Genomic DNA, 20,292 nt, shown 5'->3' with positions numbered 1-20,292 from the left:
CTCCAGAGAGAAGCGAGTGTTAAATATTTATGGGAACATGTAATAATATAGACCGTGAAGGTGGTAGATCTCATCAGGGTAAAAGAAGTGAATAGTTCAAATCCGGTGGTAGTATGTGTGTTATCCATGGAAGCCAAAGAGATTCAAATTTGTCCAGTTTATCAAGTATGATTGCCTCCATTTTAGCATGGATCATAGCTTGAGTTACACGTTGTTTTACAGATATGTCACAAAGCTTATTGGTTTTCCAGGCTTTTGCTATAGATTGTTTTGCAGCTGTTGTGACATATAGTAAAAGTTTAAATTGACGTTGAGTTATGTTTCGTGGCTTATTATTTAGGAGGGCTACCAATGGATCTGGTTGTAATGTGGTTTCAAACATTGTAGAGAGAATTTGAAATATTTTTGACCAATATGTTTGGACTATTGGACAAGTCCACCAAATATGCAGATGTGTACCAATGTCGCTGCATCCGCGAAAACAGTGAGGGGGGTATTGGGGAAGGTATTTTGATATACGTGCTGGCACTAAATACCACCTGGTAAGAACTTTATAATTTGTTTCTAGGGCAACTATGTTGGGTGTGGCTGATTTTGTAGATTGCCAGATTTGTGACCAATCCAGTGAGTCTGGAGGAAGGTTTAAATCAGCTTCCCATTTGGTAGTATAAGACGGGGGAGAGGAATTTGTTTGTGAAAGTAGTTGAGCATATATGTCAGAGATAAGTCCTCGTCTGTGTGGATCTGACATACATGATCATTCAAATGAAGTATATTCTGGAGTTGTCAAGTTTGTGGGGATGTTTTGGGATAAAAAGTTTTTAATTTGTAAGAATCTAAATGTTTCATTACTGGGTATGTTGTGTGTCTTGCTTATTGTAGGAAATGAAATAAGTTTATCAGAGTCATAGAAGTGATGAACTCGTGTAAGACCCACATTTATCCAAGCTTTAAAGGAGGAAGGTAAAGTCCAAGCTGGGTAGAAGGAGGGGTTGTTTAGAAAGGAGAGGAGAGGGTTTAGTGGAGATTGGAGACCAAAACGGAATTTAAGTCTATCCCATATTGAGAGGCTATGTTTTGTGACTAGATTTGTTATTGAACGTCGTTGGGGTGGTGAAAGCCATAACAGATTTGATATAGAAAGTGGATCACATTCCACCGATTCTATAGTTACCCAAAGAGGGATTTCTTTAGTGGCATGGTATTTAATAATTTGTGCTAATTGAGAAGCATAATAGTATTTTGAGAAATTTGGAACACCCAAACCTCCACAGGTTCGGGCCATATGTAGTGTATTTTGTGGTAATCGTGGTTTAAGTTTGCCCCAAATAAATTGGGCTGATTTGCGTTGTAGTATTCGGAAAAAATAAGCCGGAACGTTTATAGGAGGTACACGGAACAGGTATAGGATTTTAGGCAATATGGACATTTTTACTACTGTGATTCTACCCATCCATGCTAACGGTAAAGAAGACCATTTTCTCAGTAAGGTTGATAATTGAGTTAGCATGGGAGGATAATTTGCAGAGTATAGGTCAGCTGGATTAGCCGTTAGTGAGATCCCTAAATATGGTAAATGTGTTGTTGACCATGTAAATGGAAGGGAGTCTTGTAACTGTTTCTGTAAATCAGGTGATAACGATATATTTAGGGCTTTTGATTTTTGCTGATTTATCTTAAGACCAGATATTTTACCGAATTTTGTAAGAATTTCAATGAGGTTTGGAGCTGATAGTAGGGGCGAAGTAAGAAATACTAAGACGTCATCGGCAAATAAACATAACTTATGTTGGTGACCACCTAATTCAAGTCCTTTTATATTTATATTGGATCTAATAAGTTGAGCTAGGGGCTCAATAGCCAAGGAGAATAGAAGAGGGGATAATGGACATCCCTGCCTGGTTCCTCTTTCAATATTAAAGGGGTCTGAGCGGTAACCTGAATAGGTTATATACGCTTTTGGATTATGATAAAGAGAGGAAATCCATCCCTGGAACCGCTCACCAAATCCCCATTTATGAAGAATGGCTTTAAGATAAGACCATGACAGAGTGTCAAACGCCTTTTGTATATCGATAGAGAGGAAACAGGCAGGGATTTTGCGAGACCTGGCTATATGAGCCAGTAGGGTAGCACGCCGTATGTTATCACCTGCTTGTCTGAAAGGTATGAAACCCGTTTGGTCTTTATGAATTAATGTGCCAATAATTGGATTAAGTCTATTAGATAGAATCTTTGCTAATATTTTTATGTCTATATTAAGGATTGAGATTGGTCTGTAATTGGACCATGACGTGTCATCTGCATGCGGTTTTGGAATCATGGATATTGAAGCTAGTAGGGATTCCGCGTTAAAGGCACAGCCTTCTAATAGAGAATTAAATGCGTTTGTCATAAGTGGGGCTAGTAGTGTAGTAAAGTGTTTATAAAATGTGGCTGAGTATCCATCAGGGCCTGGGCGTTTATGCAATTTTAGGGATTTTATTGCTGATATGACTTCCATATTAGTGATCTGCTTATCTAAAGTTTCTTGTTGGGTAACAGAAAGGGTTGGGAGAAGAATAGAAGATAACAGTGCGTCTAATTTTGTTGAGTCGAATGTTTGTGTATTTTGGTATAAATCTTTGAGTTTCCTACGGAACTCATTGATAATTTTCTGTGGATTACTAGAAAAATTGTTTTTGGTGATTTGTAGCCGAATTGGTTTCGGAATGTGGTCTGCTCTGCGTAGAGTTAATGCCAAGAATGTGGTTGGCTTATTAGCTTTCATATATATTGTATGTTTAGTTTTGCGAAGAATCTGTATAGCTGAGTCTGTTAAAAAAAGATCAAGCTCCAACTTTGCTTTATCATAGTCTAGCTTTGTAGTTTGAGAGGGCAAATTTTGGAAAATTTCAGAGGTTTTATAATAAGCTTCCTCTAATTTGTTTTGCATTTGCTGTTTCAATTTACATCGGTAAGACGACTGGCTGATACAGACTCCTCTAATGGAAGGTTTAAGAGCTTCCCATAGACTCAGTGGATTAGTATCTGTTGGTAAATTATTAGCGATGTAATCTTGTATGGCTGTTTCTATTTTTAGACGGTATGTTGGGTCAACTAATAAATTATCATTTATAGTCCAGGATCTATGGCTAGGCCTCGGGATCAAGGATGAGAAGGACGTCATGACCGCATTGTGGTCTGACCATGCGCATGGGATGATTAAGGAATTATGTATTTGTGGTAACATGCCAATGTGGACGAATTGGTGGTCTATACGAGAAAATGTTTTGTGGGGATGGGAATAGTAAGTGTATTGTTTTCTTCTAGGGTTTTGTTCACGCCAAGAGTCAATAAGAGAATGTTGTTCAAGGAGTTGTCTGAAATTAAGGCGTTGAGGTTGTAGTGGTGTAGGGGATTTGTCTAAAATTGGGTATAAAACTTGATTTGAGTCTCCACACATCATGAGGGTACCTTTTTTATGAGATTCAACTACTGAGAACAAGTGTGAGAGGAACGAAAGAGGATTTCTGTTGGGAGCATAGTAAGAAACTATAGTTATTTCATTATCTAACAGGAGACCTGTAAGGATTATATAGCGACCCTCAGGATCTTTTATTTCTCTATGTAAAGTGAAGGGGGTTGTGTTATGAAATGCAATCAGCACTCCTCTTTGTTTTGTAGTGGCCGAGGCCATATAGACTTGTGGGTATTGGCGACTTATAAATTTAGGGGAAGACTGTGTAGAGAAGTGTGTTTCCTGCAGACATATTACATGTGCAGAAAGTGAAGAAAAGGAATGAAAGGCTTTTGTTCGTTTTGGTGGGGAGTTGAGACCCTGGACATTAAGTGTTAGTACATTTAAAGACATTTTTGAATAAAAGGTATTAGGGATTATAATAAATTCTTAATGTGATAATATCCAAGAAGGTTATACTCTGGAGGGGCGAGAAAAAACAAAAAAACAAAACACAATAAAAAAAAAAAAAGGGGGGGGGGGGCAGGAAAGGATGGGTAAAAAGAATAAAGGGGGATGAATAGGACAAGTAGAATAAGTAAAATTCCTGTTTTAGAGCAGTAGATGAGAAGTTGTTTTTAAATAAAGAGGAAAATAGCTCCTATATGGAGCTAGTATCCAAGGGGTGGTGAAATATCACCAACCGGTGGGTACAAATGGTCCAAAGAGAGTCCGGTCAGTAAGTCCGGCTACTCGAGGATCTATTGAGAGGCGCAGTGGATTGTCTCCGGGACAAAGGCAGCCTCCTCAAAGGCTATACAAATAATAACAAAATAATACAAGTCACTAATAATATAATAGCTATTATTAGGATAATGTAATAGAGATATGTTTCTATAACTTTGCATTACATCATGCACTTATAAAAAAGGGCATTGCATTTACTAAACTAAACCTAAAAAATGATATTGGAGTAATAAAGTTTGGTAACAATTATTATTTTACAAAGGATTGATTAACTTCTGCTTAAATGAAATTATAAGGATAAAGGTAAAGACAGAGGAAGGATTATTCGATCCCTACTCTGAATCTACCTGAAATTGGTTACCGTTATAATAGTAACACTAGGTAAAAGGTTTCAATGAAATAAAAGAATCGTAGTGGCTTTCAGTTCATTTGATCTTTGGAATTAGGAGGTGGTGATGCAAAACGACTCCTTTTACTGGTACTGGAGTGAGCTAGTTGAGTTTGGTTGTCTTGCTGAGCCTTGGGTGAGTTTGATGATGCTCTGCGTTTGGAGCCTTCAGTCGAATTATCTGGAATTGACAAACGAAGCTCCTGGATCGCAGTCAGTAGGTCGTCCAATTTCTTGCAGGTATATGTTGTACCTTTATAGGTGAATCGCAGGGCAAATGGAAAACTCCAACGATAGGGGATGTGGTGGTATTGGAGTATTTGTAGGTGAGGTTTCATCTCTTTTCTTCTGTAGAGAGTTTGCTGCGAGAGATCATGGAATACTTGGTAGCGATGGCCTTGAAAGGTTAATGTATCTTTATTACGTGCCGCTTCCATCAGTTGTTCCTTTGTTCTAAAATAGTGTAATTTTATTACAATGTCCCTGGGGGGACCATCTTCTTTTTTAGGGGCCAAAGTTCTATGAATTCTGTCCATCTCCAATCGTTCAATGGGGATTGATGGGGCTAACTCCTGAAAAAGCGCTGTAATGGTTGATTGAAGATCTATTATAGTTTCAGGTATACCGCGCAATCGCAGGTTGGATCTTCTCGCTCTGTTTTCGAAATCTTCCAGACGTGTGTGTAGAGTAAAATTTTCTTCTTTCAAGGCTTCTAGCTCGTCAGTATGAGTATTAGTGATATCATTTATATCCTCCATTTTGTGTTCTAAGATAGATGTGCGGCGCCCTACCTCACGAATTTCCCTTGTCAGTTTTTCTGTTATTGTGTCTGAGGTATTTTGGAGGGCTTTTTGTAAAACACGTTCAAACTGACTAAGAATATCCGAGTTATTAGGAATATTCTGTAGAGATATTGGTGTTAATCCATAATCAAGGTCAGAGTCAGCAAGTTGTGAGGAAAAATATGTAGAGTTCCCCCTTTGTGACTGTCTCTGAGGTAATGCAGAGCGGGAAGATTGTGCTGCTGTCATATTAGGAGCGTTTCTTGTCAGCTTTTCTTTGCCTGCTGGCTGTTTAAGTTTTGTCTTTTTCCCGCTAAACATTATATGTAGTTGTGCCCCGTAGTCTCAGTAATAAGTGGGTTACCGTATTAATGCGGTATTCGACCGTGACTTGTCGATAGAAGGCCTTTTCGTCCCGGTGACAGCGGAGCTCTAAGCATTCATGACTGCTCAGCAACTTCGCACCTGTGCTCAAGACTATCATTCTCAAACAGTTGCTCCATATATCTCAATCCCTGCGTTTGCCATAGCTCAAACCCTTCTAACTTCTGCAGCTCCTCACAGTTTGCATTGTTCCAAATTGGGGTATAAGAGGTATAACCCGTAATATTGATAATATTTTCCATTTCATGCCAGACCATAGTAAAAAAGTTTACCTGTCATGAACTTTTTATCTATTTGTAGGGTTTTTGTCTCCAGTAGGGAGATCAATGTATCCCTGTATAGGATCAGACTCCTCAGCCTTCGTCCAACCCCAAAATTGCTGTATTTGTGAGGCTAATGCCGCGTACACACGGTCCGACTTTCCGACAACAAAACCATGGAATTTTGTCCGAAGGGTGTTGGCTCCAACTTGTCTTGCATACACACGTTCACACAAATGTTGGCCAACAATTACCAATGTAGTGATGTACAAGAGGTACGTGATGTCTCACATTACGAATGCTAGTTTTATAAGATCGACCGCTTCCGGCTCGTTCTTGATTCCGAGGATGCGTGCTTTGTACGTTGGACTTTTGTCCGATGGACTTGTGTAGACACGATCGGAAAGTCCGACAGCACACATTTGTTGGCAGAAAATTTGAGAACATGCTAGCCAACATTTGTTGGCGCAAAGTCCGACAACAATTGTCCAATGGAGCGTACACACGGTCGGATTTTCCGCCAACGGCCTGACATCCAACATTTCCCGTCGAAAATCCGATCGCGTGTACGCGGCATTTGAAGTAATTTTTGGGTTGTGGAATAGCAAGCCCCCCCTTCATCTTCAGCTAACATTAAACTTGTTAATTTTATGCGTGACTGTTTTTTCTTCCATATAAGCTCACGGAAGAGAGATGCTACCTTCCTAAACCAGAACTTTGTTATCCAAATAGGACAGTTATGGAAAATATACAATAGCTGTGGGGCCCAAATCATTTTTGTAAGATTTGCTTTGCCAATCGCTGTTAATGGGAGTTTACACAAACTCCGACACTTGTCCCTGCACCTGAGCAATAATGGTTTGAGATTCAAATCAACATAGTCCCTCGCATTTCGTGTTACCTCGATACCCAAGATATTTAATTTATGTTTTATTTGTATTTGTATGGCGCCATATGGTAAGGAGGTATTCCTATTGTGTCAATATCAATATTGATCAATATTGATTTCTCCCAATTAATACGAAACCCCGAGAATTGTCCAAATGCAGAGACAAGCTTCATAAGTTCCTCTAGGGATTCTGTGTTATCACCAAGAAAAATAAAGGCATCATCCCCATATCAAGGTATTTTTTCCTCCCTTCACGCACGTTAAAACCCCACTATCCTCTCTGACTAGGGATGAGCTTCGTGTTCGAGTCGAACCCATGTTCGACTCGAACATCGGCTGTTCGATCGTTCGCCGAATTGCGAACGTTATGGGCCGTTCGCGCTAAATTCGTGTGGCGCGTCACGGCCCATAATTCACTGCGGCATCGCAGTGCATTGCTGGCTGATGATTGGCCAAGCATGCACTATGACCCGCATGCTTGGCCAATCACAGCGCCGTCAGTAGAGAGAGCTGTAATTGGCCAAAGCCAGGGTGGCTTTGGCCAATTATGGCTCAGGGGATTTAGTACACACCCCACACTATATAAGGCCGCCTGCACGGCGGCCCGTGTAGTGTGTGTTCCGGTGTGCTGAGAGATAGAGAGAGAGAGAGACAGTGTCATTTGATTTGAGTTAGATAGATTAGGCAGAACAGTCAGTCAGTTAGCTGCACTTACAGTGTATTGTGTATATATATGCATCCCAGGTGTTGCATATATATATATACACTGTATTCAGTTTAGCTAGATCCGTTCCTGTTATCTTCTATCTAGACTATTTACATTTAATGCAGTGCGTCCTGCTCACAGTGTTCAGCTAGATCCGTTCCTGCTATTTACATTTAGTGCAGTGCGTCCTGCTCACAGTGTTCAGCTAGATCCGTTCCTGTTATCTTCTAGACTATTTACATTTAGTGCAGTGCGTCCTGCTCACAGTGTTCAGCTAGATCCGTTCCTGTTAAATTCCTACTGACAGGCAGGCTTGTCTGGTTACAGTATATAAAGCTACCTGAAGAAAATTACAGGTGTTCTATTTGATCCTATTAGTACCACGGTCAGGCAGCTAGACTATTTACATTTAGTACAGTGCGTCCTGCTCACAGTGTTCAGCTAGATCCGTTCCTGTTATCTTCCTACTGACAGGCAGGCTTGTCTGGTTACAGTATATAAAGCTACCTGAAGAAAATTACAGGTGTTCTATTTGATCCTATTAGTACCACGGTCAGGCAGCTAGACTATTTACATTTAGTACAGTGCGTCCTGCTCACAGTGTACAGCTAGATCCGTTCCTGTTATCTTCCTACTGACAGGCAGGCTTGTCTGGTTACAGTATATAAAGCTACCTGAAGAAAATTACAGGTGTTCTATTTGATCCTATTAGTACCACGGTCAGGCAGCTAGACTATTTACATTTAGTACAGTGCGTCCTGCTCACAGTGTTCAGCTAGATCCGTTCCTGTTATCTTCCTACTGACAGGCAGGCTTGTCTGGTTACAGTATATAAAGCTACTTGAAGAAAATTACAGGTGTTCTATCCCAGCTTAGTGCAGCTACAGGCCATTAGTATGTCTGGAAGGCCAAGAAAGAGAGGCAGACAGTCACAAGCCAATAAGAGAGGGCAAGCAGGCTCTGTGTCTAGTGCTGGTCGTGGAGACGGTGCATCCTCATCAGCACGTGGCCATGGGACACGCTTGGCCTTTTTTTCGGCAGCTGGCCGTGTTGAGCCGCAACATGCGGAAGACTTGGTCGAGTGGATGACCAAGCCGTCCTCATCCTCCTCATCCTCTCTCACCCATGCCCAGGGTGCTTTGTCTGGCAAAGCAGCGGCCTCTTCCCTCAGCTCAATGTCATCAGTGACTCCTTCCCTAGCTCCACCATGTCCTCATGAGGATTCCCTCGAACTGTTTGACCACAGTGTTGGGTACATGCTCCAGGAGGATGCCCAGCGTTTGGAAGGCTCTGATGACGATACTGAGCTCGATGAAGGCAGTAACATGAGCACGGACAGAGGGGGTGCCCAAGAAGGACAGCAATCTGGCAGTCATGCTCCCCCTGCTGCAGCATACTGCCAAGTTTGCTCCAGTGATGAGGAGGGAGGGGATGATGAGGTCACTGACTCAACGTGGGTGCCTGATAGGAGAGAGGAGGAGGAGGAGGAGGAGGAGGAGGAGGCGGCACATCACCAACGAGGCAGGATGCCCTCCAGGGGCCAGCCTAAGGGCAGCACATTGACTGCATCACACCCCAAAGCTCCACATGTGCAGGGCGCTGCAGTCTCTGCGCGTTATTCAAAAAGTTCTTTGGTGTGGGCCTTTTTTGAGACGAGTGCATCAGATCGCACCGCTGCTATTTGCAACATATGTCTCAAGCGTATCTCGCGTGGCCAAAACATCTCCCGCTTGGGTACCACATGCTTGACCAGACATATGTTGACCTGCCATGCAGTTCGTTGGCAAGCGTATCTAAAAGACCCACACCAAAGAACAAAGAGGATCTCTCCTTGCTCCTCATCAGCTGAGATTTCCAACCCCACTAGACCTTCAGTCCTCTCTGAGACCTGCAGTGAGAGGAATGAAGGTGTAGAATTAGGTGTGTCACAGCCAAGTACTTGTGAGCAATCTGCTTTTGGTACACCGACGTCAGATTGTACCAGGCAAATTTCCCTGCCCCAGCTGCTGCACCGCCGAAAGAAGTTTGCTCCCAGCCATCCACATGCCCAGCGGTTGAATGCTAGCTTGGCAAAATTGCTAGCACTTCAACTGCTGCCTTTTCAGTTGGTAGACTCTGCCCCCTTCCGTGAGTTTGTGGAATGTGCGGTTCCTCAGTGGCAGGTACCCAAACGCCACTTTTTCTCACGGAAGGCGATTCCGGCTCTCTACCGGCATGTGGAAGGCAATGTCCATGCCTCGCTGGACAGGGCGGTCAGCGGTAAGGTGCATATTACCGCTGACTCATGGTCCAGCAGGCATGGACAGGGACGTTACCTAAGTTTCACGGCGCATTGGGTGACTCTGCTGGCAGCTGGGAAGGATGCAGGACAAGGTGCAGTAGTGTTGGAGGTTGTTCCGCCACCACGCTTCCAAAATGCTGATTGTGACACACCTCTCTCCTCCACCCCCTCCTCTTCTTCTTCCTCCATGGCCTCTTCCTCGGAACCAGCGGTGCTCCGTAGGCGTTCAAGGGGCTACGCAAGTACGCAGGCCAAAAGATGCCATGCGGTGCTTGAGCTGGTGTGCTTGGGGGACAGGAGCCACACTGGGGCAGAGGTTTTGTCAGCTCTGCAGGGGCAGGTTCAGAGGTGGTTGACGCCACGCCAACTTAAGGCAGGAATGGTGGTTTGCGACAATGGCACCAACCTCCTCTCTGCCCTCCGACAGGGACAAATGACCCATGTGCCCTGTTTGGCTCACGTCCTTAACTTGGTGGTGCAGCGGTTCTTGGGCAGGTACCCGGGCTTACAGGATGTCCTGAGGCAGGCCAGGAAAGTCTGTGTGCATTTCCGCCGGTCATATAATGCCAGTGCTCGGCTGACGGACCTCCAAAAGGAGTTTAACCTGCCCAAGAACCGCCTAATCTGTGACATGCCCACCAGGTGGAACTCAACGTTGGCCATGCTGCAGCGGCTGCACACGCAGCAGAGGGCCATCAATGAGTACCTGTGCGACTATGGCACCAGGACAGGGTCAGGGGAGCTTGGTTTTTTTTCCCCACGCCAGTGGGCCATGATCAGGGATGCATGCACTGTCCTGTCACCATTCGAGGAGGCCACGAGGATGGTGAGCAGTGACAGTGCATGCATCAGTGACACTGTCCCCCTTGTCCACCTGTTGGAGCACACGCTGCGTGGAATAATGGACAGGGCACTTGAGGCAGAACAGAGGCAGGAAGAGGAGGACTTCCTTAGCTCTCAAGGCCCCCTTTATCCAGACAGTGTTCCTGCGTGCCCGCCGATCACACAGGAAGAGGACGAGGAGGAAGAGGAGGAGGAGGAAGATTGTGTCAGTATGGAGGTGGAGCCTGGCACTCAGCATCAGCAGCAGTCTTTAAGGGATCAGTCCCAAGAAACACATGGACTTGTACGTGGCTGGGAGGAGGTGGCTGCGGACCATGTCGTTCTTAGTGACCCAGAGGACTCCGGACCGAATGCCTCAGCAAACCTACGCTGCATGGCCTCCCTGATCCTGCAAAGCCTGCGTAAGGATCCTCGTATTCGTGGTATCAAGGAGAAGGACCAATACTGGCTGGCAACCCTCCTTGATCCACGTTACAAGGGTAAGGTTGCGGACCTTATCTTGCCATCGCAGAGGGAGCAGAGGATGAAACATCTTCGGGAGGCCTTGCAGAAAGGTCTGTGCAACGCGTTCCCAGAGACTGGGAGGTTACAAACTCCTGTTTCTGGACAACGTGTTGCTGAGGCTTCGGTCAGTCAAAGAAGGAGCGGTGGAGAAGGTGGCCGTCTGACCGATGCGTTCAGACAATTTTTTGGTCCGCAGCCCCAAGGTATGATCGGTTCCAGCAACCATCGCCAGCGTCTGTTTTACATGGTGCAGGAATACCTAGGGGCAAGATCAGACTTGGACACCTTTCCCACCGAAAATCCTCTGGGTTACTGGGTCTTGAGGATGGATCACTGGCCAGAGCTTGCACAGTATGCAATTGAGCTACTGGCCTGTCCTGCATCCAGCGTTCTTTCGGAACGCACATTCAGTGCTGCTGGAGGCGTGGTAACCGATCACAGGGTGCGTCTGTCCACCGACTCGGTCGATCGGCTGACCTTCATAAAAATGAATGAGTCTTGGATCACCACCAGCTACCAAGCACCTGATGCTGATGTAACCGAATAATTTTTTTTGAAATCTCAGATCCCTTCAAAGACTGCCTATGCTGATGCTGAGTGACTATCCCTGAGTAATTATCCTCTTCCTCCTCAATCATCACGCTGATAGCTTGTAAGAACATTTTTGGTTCTGGGCGCCACCACCAGTGCCTAAGGCACAATTTTTCAGCCCCTGTTTAACAGGGGCGTGTAATTACAATTTTTGATGTAATACTTTGCAGCAGGGCTCGTTCCTGCATTCCAACTAGAGTGTCTGTGAGGGGTTGCAGTGTTGTGGCACCAGCACCAGTGCCTAAGGCCCAATTTTTCTGCCCCTGTCTAACAGGGGCGTGTAATTACAATTTTTGATGCAATACTTTGCAGCAGGGCTCGTTCCTGCGTTCCAACTAGAGTGTCTGTGAGGGGTTGCAGTGTTGTGGCACCAGCACCAGTGCCTAAGGCCCAATTTTTCTGCCCCTGTCTAACAGGGGCGTGTAATTACAATTTTTGATGCAATACTTTGCAGCAGGGCTCGTTCCTGCGTTCCAACTAGAGTGTCTGTGAGGGGTTGCAGTGTTGTGGCACCAGCACCAGTGCCTAAGGCCCAATTTTTCTGCCCCTGTCTAACAGGGGCGTGTAATTACAATTTTTGAAGCAATACTTTGCAGCAGGGCTCGTTCCTGCGTTCCAACTAGAGTGTCTGTGAGGGGTTGCAGTGTTGTGGCACCAGCACCAGTGCCTAAGGCCTAATTTTTCAGCTCCTGTTCAACAGGGGCATGTAATTACAATTCTTGATCTAATATTTCACAGCAGGGCCCTGTGAGGGCTTACAGTGTTGTGGCCACAGCAACACCTAAGGCCCAAATTTCTGCTGAGTATATAGGGCAGGACCCTACTTTCAAACATCTAACTTACAAACGACTCCTACTTGCAAACGGAAGGAGACAACAGGAAGTGAGATGAAATCTACCCCTAGGAAGGGAAATTCTTTCCTGTAAGAGTTAATATGGGAAAACAATTTCTCCTTTCCACTGATGCTTTCCAATCCTTGTTCCACAAAAAAACCCAAATTTTCAAAAAACATTTTTCATTGGGACAAAAAAGTGAGGTGAAATCTTCTGAAGAGGAGGAAAGACAGCAAAACAAATGTCACAGGGGTGATAACCCTTCCCTATGTTTTCCAAAAAGCTTAGAAAAGATTTTTTGGCTGGAGCTAAACACGTTAAAAATGTTCAAAATTACAAACAAATTCTACTTAACAACAAACCTACAGTCCCTGTCTTGTTTGCACCGCCTGTATACTGCTGTTCAGAGTATATAGGGCCTGGTGGCCCCACACCTTTCCTTATTTTAATTTGGGTGCGGGGTTCCCCTTAATATCCATACAAGACCCAAAGGGCCTGGTAATGGACTGGGGGGTACCCATGCCGTTTGTCTCACTGATTTTCATCCATATTGCCAGGACCCGACATGACATTAAACCCGCAAGCAGTTTTAAATGAGTTTTTTTCCTTTAAAAATGACATTTGGTGCAGGGACTGTTCTAAACATGGGAAACACGCGTCACTTTACAGGCATACTATAGACACCCCCCAGGTACGATATTTAAAGGAATATTTCACTTTTTTTTTTTTACTTTAAGCATCATTAAAATCACTGCTCCCGAAAAAACGGCCGTTTTTAAAAGTTTTTTTTGCATTGATACATGTCCCCTGGGGTAGGACCCGGGTCCCCAAACCCTTTTTAGGACAATACCATGCAAATTAGCCTTTAAAATGAGCACTTTTGATTTCGAACGTTCGAGTCCCATAGACGTCAATGGGGTTCTAACGTTCGTGCGAACTTTCGGTCCGTTCGCGGGTTCTGGTGCGAACCGAACCGGGGGGTGTTCGGCTCATCCCTATCTCTGACTGTCTTATGGCTGCGGCTAATGGTTCCACTGCCAAAGCAAACAGCAGTGGGGACAGAGGACAACCCTGTCTGGTCCCCCTGGATAATGAGAAGACTGGTGACATAGTGTTGTTAATTCTCAGTCTCGCCTTTGGATCTTTATATAATAATTTTAGCCAAGATAAAAAAAACCTGGTCCTATACCGAAGGCAATCAATACTGTCCACAGATATTCCCATTCCACCAGATCAAAAGCCTTCTGTGCATCAATGGACAGGATAGCACCAGTCCCCCCTATTATCCATTGGTAGTTGCAGGTTCAAAAAGAGTCTGCGAATATTTGTTGCCGCTGATCTAGATGGAATAAACCCTGATTGATCCCAATGAATCAAAATATGAATATGTCTGGATAGCCTATTGGCCAATACCCTGGCTAAGATCTTGACATCGGATGTGAGAAGAGAAATTGAGCGATATGAATCTGGTTTTAATGGGTCTTTACCAGGTTTTAAGATTACTATTTTTATTATTTCCGTCATTGATTTAGGGAGGTCCTGTGTAATATAAGCTTCATTTAAAACTTCAAGCAATTCTGGCAACAAGGTCTGGCCATATATGTTATATATCTTTATATACAGTGCCTTGCAAAAGTATTCACCCCCCTTGGCTTTTCACCTATTTTGTTACATTACAGCCTTCAGTTCAATGTTTTTTTTAATCTGAATTATATGTGATGGATCAGAACACAATAGTCTAAGTTGGTTAAGTACAATTAGAAAAATATATCCATAAAACTATTTTTCAGAAATAAAAAAACGATAATTGGCATGTGTGTACGTATTCACCCCCTTTGTTATGAAGCCCATAAAAAGCTCTGGTGCAACCAATTACCTTCAGAAGTCACATAATTAGTGAAATGATGTCCACCTGTGTACAATCTAAGTGTCACATGACCTGTCATTACATAGACACACCTTTCTGAAAGGCCCCAGAGGCTGCAACACCTAAGCAAGAGGCACCACTAACCAAACACTGCCATGAAGACCAAGGAACCCTCCAAACAAGTAAGGGACAATGTTGTTGAGAAGTACAAGTCAGGGTTAGGTTATAAAAAAATATCCAAATCTTTGATGATCCCTAGGAGAACCATCAAATCTATCATAACCAAATGGAAAGAACATGGCACAACAGCAAACCTGCCAAGAGACGGCCGCACACCAAAACTCACAGAACAGGCAAGGAGGACATTAATCAGAGAGGAGCACAGAGACCTAAGGTAACCCTGGAGGAGCTGCAGAGTTCCACAGCAGAGACTGGAGTATCTGTACATAGGACGACAATAAGCCGTACGCTCCATAGAGTTGGGCTTTATGGCAGAGTGGCCAGAAGAAAGACATTACTTTCAGCAAAAAACAAAATGGCACATTTTGAGTTTGTGAAAAGGCATGTGAAAGACTCCTAAAATGTATGGAGGAAGGTACTGTGCTCTGGTCTGATGAACTTTTTGGCCATCAAAGAAAACGCTATGTCTGGCGCAAACCCAACATATCACATCACCAAAAAAACACCATACCCACCGTGAAACATGGTGGTGGCAGCATCATGCTGTGGAGATGTTTTTGAGCAGTCGGGACTGGGAAACTGGTCAGAGTTGAGGTAAAGATGGATGGTGCTAAATACAGGGATATCCTTAAGCAAAACCTGTACCACTCTGTGTGTGATTTGATTGCTAGGACAGAGGTTCACCTTCCAGCAGTACAATGACCCCAAACACACTGCTAAAGCAACACTTGAGTGGTTTAAGGGGAAACATGTAAATGTGTTGGAATGGCCTAGTCAAAGCCCAGACCTCGATTCAATAGAAAATCTGTGGTCAGATTTAAAGATTGCTGTTCACAAGCGCAAACCATCCAACTTGAAGGAGCTGGAGCAGTTTTTCAAGGAGGAATGGGCAAAAATCCCAGTGGTAAGATGTGGCAAGTTCATAGAGACTTATCCAAAGAGACTTGGAGCTGTGATAGCCGCAAAAGGTGGCTCTACAAAGTATTGACTTTAGGGGGGTGAATAGTTATGCACTCTGACTTTTTTGTTATTTTGTCCTATTTGTTGTTTGCTTCACAATTAAAAAAAAAAACATCTTCAAAGTTGTGGGCATGTTCTGTAAATTAATATAGTGACAGTGTAGTGCTGCTAGAAAGTGTAAAATAAATGACGTAAAAGAAACTAAATAATAAAACCAAAAAATATATTAGCTAGGCTGGATATAGCCCAGTGAGTATGTGAAAAAGTGTCCACAGGAGTGTTGGGTGGTGTATCCCTCTGACGAAGGTAGTCCCAATCTTAGAAAAATGGTGTAAGGCTTGTCTGTAGTCAATAACAATGGAACTCAAGAGGTAAATGGGTTTTCTTACCAACTGTGATGGACCCCAGATGTCATACGACAGAGGGGTCAGACAGGCTTAGGGTCTTATGCTGTATTCATCGGAGGTTGCTCGGGTGCCGGATACAGATGAGTGGAACCTGGTTCAAGGTAATATCCTCAGCTCCTAGTCTGTGCAGACCCCCAATACTCCCCTGCCAGATAGCCGTCTCCAAAGTTGTTCCGTGAAGGCTCCAGGAAGTAATCATATTAAAGCAGAAGGAAGGAGAAGGACTCCAATGGTGCAGGTCAAAACCAATTAGGTTTACTAATGATAAAAGGTCAAATAGTAAACTCCAAAGTAGTAAAAGTGATCACAGAAACAGATAATAAAATAGGATAAAAGCAATGTGGGATACAAAAAATGCTGGCCCGACCGGTTTCGACACTAAGGGGTCTTCAACTTTTTGCCCCAGTTGTTGAGTGTTAGCAGCTTTTTCTCACTTACTTGATCAATATTAGCACAGTCTTTTCCCTTTACTACCACCATGTTCTGTAAATTAAATGATGCAAATCCTCAAACAATCCATGCTAATTCCAGGTTGTGAGGCAACAAAACTCGAAAAATGCCAAGGGGGGTGAATACTTTTGCAAGGCACTGTACTGTATGTCTGGACTGCTTCCAACAACCCAACTACAAAAGCCCACAAGCTCTCTCCATTGCTGCATATGTAAAGATATTAATTAGTAACCACACAGAAATAATGTTTATTATGACACGGCAACAAACCTCTGTACTCCAGCGCAGCTCCCCTCGCCTGTTCGATAACACGCAGTGGGTAATTGTGTATATCCGTTTTTAATGGACCTACGGCCTCAAAATCCATTTTCTCAGCTGTTTACTTCCCAAGCAAGGACCGCTGCATTCAATCTTTTCGTGTTACCATTAACTTATAAATAAACCTTTAAGAAATTAAAACTCCACTTAACTTTCATCGTAAACATTAAAACTTTCCTCTTCCATAAAGACGTTCAGGGCTGGAGTCAGCAAAGCAGAGAGTGACCATCTGGCTCGATATTTGCAAACATCGATTAAGCCAGAGATGGGTTTGTGGGACACATTTAGCTTAATTTATCCAATCTGAGATGCATTAGGTAGGACCAAGGCGCTTGCAAGGAGCAAGGATTGTGTGTGTGGAAAGGGAGAGGGAGGGGAAACAACATACGTTTGGGTCAGTTTCAAGAAAACAGATAAATGATTCAGCATCAAAAATATGAGCTTTTTAACTGTTAACGTTCACCTTCCAGTAACTTTATATATCAGAATAAATAAATGCTAACACAATACGCAGCAACGTATTTTCATGTTTCATCACTCAAACGCCAGGAAGCTCATGCAACAAATGCTAATTCCAATGGGGCAAGTGCTCATCTTCATGTGCATGTGCAGGTTTGTGAACATAGAAAGCCTAACCAGATGGGCAGGGACAAGAATGTGCAAGTGCATAACCATTGGCGCATGGGCACGCCTACAGATCCTGGAACTTGGCGGCCTATTTAAACCCAAAGTCTGCCTAGCCTCAGTGCTGGATTGTGTTCAGCTTTAGTTCCTGTATCTCGCGTTCCTGAAAGTCTGCTCCCTTGTTCCTGACCTGGCTACGTCTGACACCTCTCTTGGATCATTCCTGCCTGTCTTATCCGCCGCCCACTTGTGTTACTGACCACAGCTTGGATTTCCAAACCATGATTCTGCCTTCTGACTTGGTACCTTACCACCAGTACATTAGCCACTGCCTGTTCCTGACCTTGAACTTGATCCCGACTCTGTACATTAGCCACTGCCTCTTCCTGACCTTGAACTTGATCCTGACTCTGTACATTAGCCACTGCATGTTCCTGACCTTGACCTTGATCCTGACTCTGGACCTGTCTGCCTGGTTGCTGCTGAACCTGGTTGCCGACTCCATACTGCTGCTTGAAGGACTCCTGTGTTTCTAAGCTCAAGTTTACTACTCGACCTTCCCAACACCTGTTGCCTTCCACTGCCCAAACAGCCCCTGTCTCCATTATCAGGGGTGCTTGGAAGGGAATTACACAAGAGGTCATCCTCGACATCTTGGGCTCCACAGTCATATACGTGCCAGTCCTTCTTAAATTGGAGATTATGAACATCACCCAAAGTCACCAAATAAGTGGATTCTTGGTTGGCAGGCACTCCAGGAATCCTTTCCATTTCAATGGATTCCGAACGAACTGACCTATTTAGGCACTATAGTAATGCAAGAACCTAAAGACCTTTTTTCAATATAACTAATTACCCATGCTCCTCAATATAAAAAAAACAGACTTGCCTATATGGGAAACACGTTCCCATATGTGGTCTGGCAGAACGAACCGTCGTTATCAAGTGTCAGAAACCATGAAATCAGACCGAGACAGAAGTACAGTTAAATCACACTTGTTTAATAATAAAAGTAAAAAGAACAAACCTAGTTAAAACATAGCCAAAGTTCAGTAACCGGAACGGATAGTCAGCCAAGCCAGAAGTCAGGGATCAATGTAGTGGAACAGCAAGCAGGATCTGGAGCCAGAAGGGATGTCAGCAAAGCAAGTCTATAAACAGGAACGCAGGAGATAGTCTCTGTGATGTTGACCCAGGCGAAGACAGAGATCCTCTGGACTGGATGGCTTAAGTAGGCAGGACTGACGAGCAGGATATCATCAACAGCTGATTAACTGTGGAGAGAGATGGGAGCTGGCAATTAGCCGACAGCTGAATGGCCAGCACAGAGAAGGAAGGGTTGAGCCCAGCCCTGACATCAAGATGGTGTTAGTCCCCAGACTGCTCCTCCTCTTTAAATTCCTACCAATTGTGCATTCATCATATCAGTATAAGATATATCTATCTATATCTAGATAGATATAGAAAGAAAGATAGATAGATAGATAGATAGATAGATAGATAGATAGATAGATAGATAGATAGATAGATAGATAGATAGATAGATAGATAGATAGATATAGAAAGAAAGATAGATAGATAGATAGATAGATAGATAGATAGATAGATAGATAGATAGATAGATAGATAGATAGATAGATAGATAGATAGATAGATAGATAGATATAGAAAGAAAGATAGATAGATAGATAGATAGATAGATAGATAGATAGATAGATAGATAGATAGATAGATAAATATACAGTATATATCTATCTATATACCTATACATATATATCTATATCTATAGATATAGATATACAGTATATCTATATCTATCTATATCTATCTATATATACATATTAATTACTATACTGATCCATATATCCTTTATGCTTTATTCTTTAGCCCTGAAGAAGGGGCAAGTTCAGCCTGAAACATGTTTTTTTTTAATAGTCTTCCACTTGATTTAACACCATTGCATGAACACTAATATAATAATAATAGTAGGATAATACAAGAATTCCAATGCAATTGATTCGCCCCAAGCAATAAAAACTGAAAGAGACTCTCGCCTTCTGTTTAAAACTTTGGAGTGGAGCTCCACTTTACTTTTACACACCATTGATGAATGGAGCCTTTTAAAACTTACCCAGACTTTTTTTTTTTTTCCCTGTAACATTTAATGAGTTAGGAAAAGTGTACGAGAGTATCTACTTTGGCAATTTATCCTCATTCCTCCAATAACTGGGGCACTAGCTTCTGATTTAGTCGAGCCATGACACGTACAGGTTTTTTTTTGTGTTTTTTTTTTGTTTTTTCAACGTTTGCTATAAGGCATATCCCTCGACCGATTATAGCGGTGAAAAAAGACTATATAAATCTTAACTACTCCTCTAATAAGTACAGAAAATTCACAAAACCCTCCGGTCTGTCATCGCCGGCGTTTCCCCTCACTGATAAAGCTGTTTTTTTTTTTTCCAAGTCATTACCTGCAATTGCATTTTTCTTCATTAAGCCGAGAAGTGTCACATGGAAGGAAGGGCCCAGCAAAGGGAGTGAAAAATGACTTCCCTGAAAAGTATATCAAACATTGAATTAGTTCATAAACCATCCATATCATTCCCACATGGACTTCGGCTGGTGGATGTTTCTTCCCACGCGCGTTGTTTGCGCTCGCTGGAGTCGGCGGTTTTTGGCTTCTTCTGTGCGTAATCTGCATGCGGTAAGCAAATCCAAGGCGGGAGCCGATGTTAAAGTAGATGTAAGCCGTAAATAAATGACATTTACTTTGCTAAAGTGCTGTGCGTCTCTATAAAACGTATTTTTTTTTTTCAAAGCACGCAGTCTTTTTAAGCAA

The sequence above is a fragment of the Aquarana catesbeiana genome, linkage group LG13 (genome assembly GCF_042186555.1).
Source record: "Aquarana catesbeiana isolate 2022-GZ linkage group LG13, ASM4218655v1, whole genome shotgun sequence".
NCBI classification, from domain to species: domain Eukaryota; kingdom Metazoa; phylum Chordata; class Amphibia; order Anura; family Ranidae; genus Aquarana; species Aquarana catesbeiana.
This window is presented reverse-complemented; position numbering follows the sequence as displayed.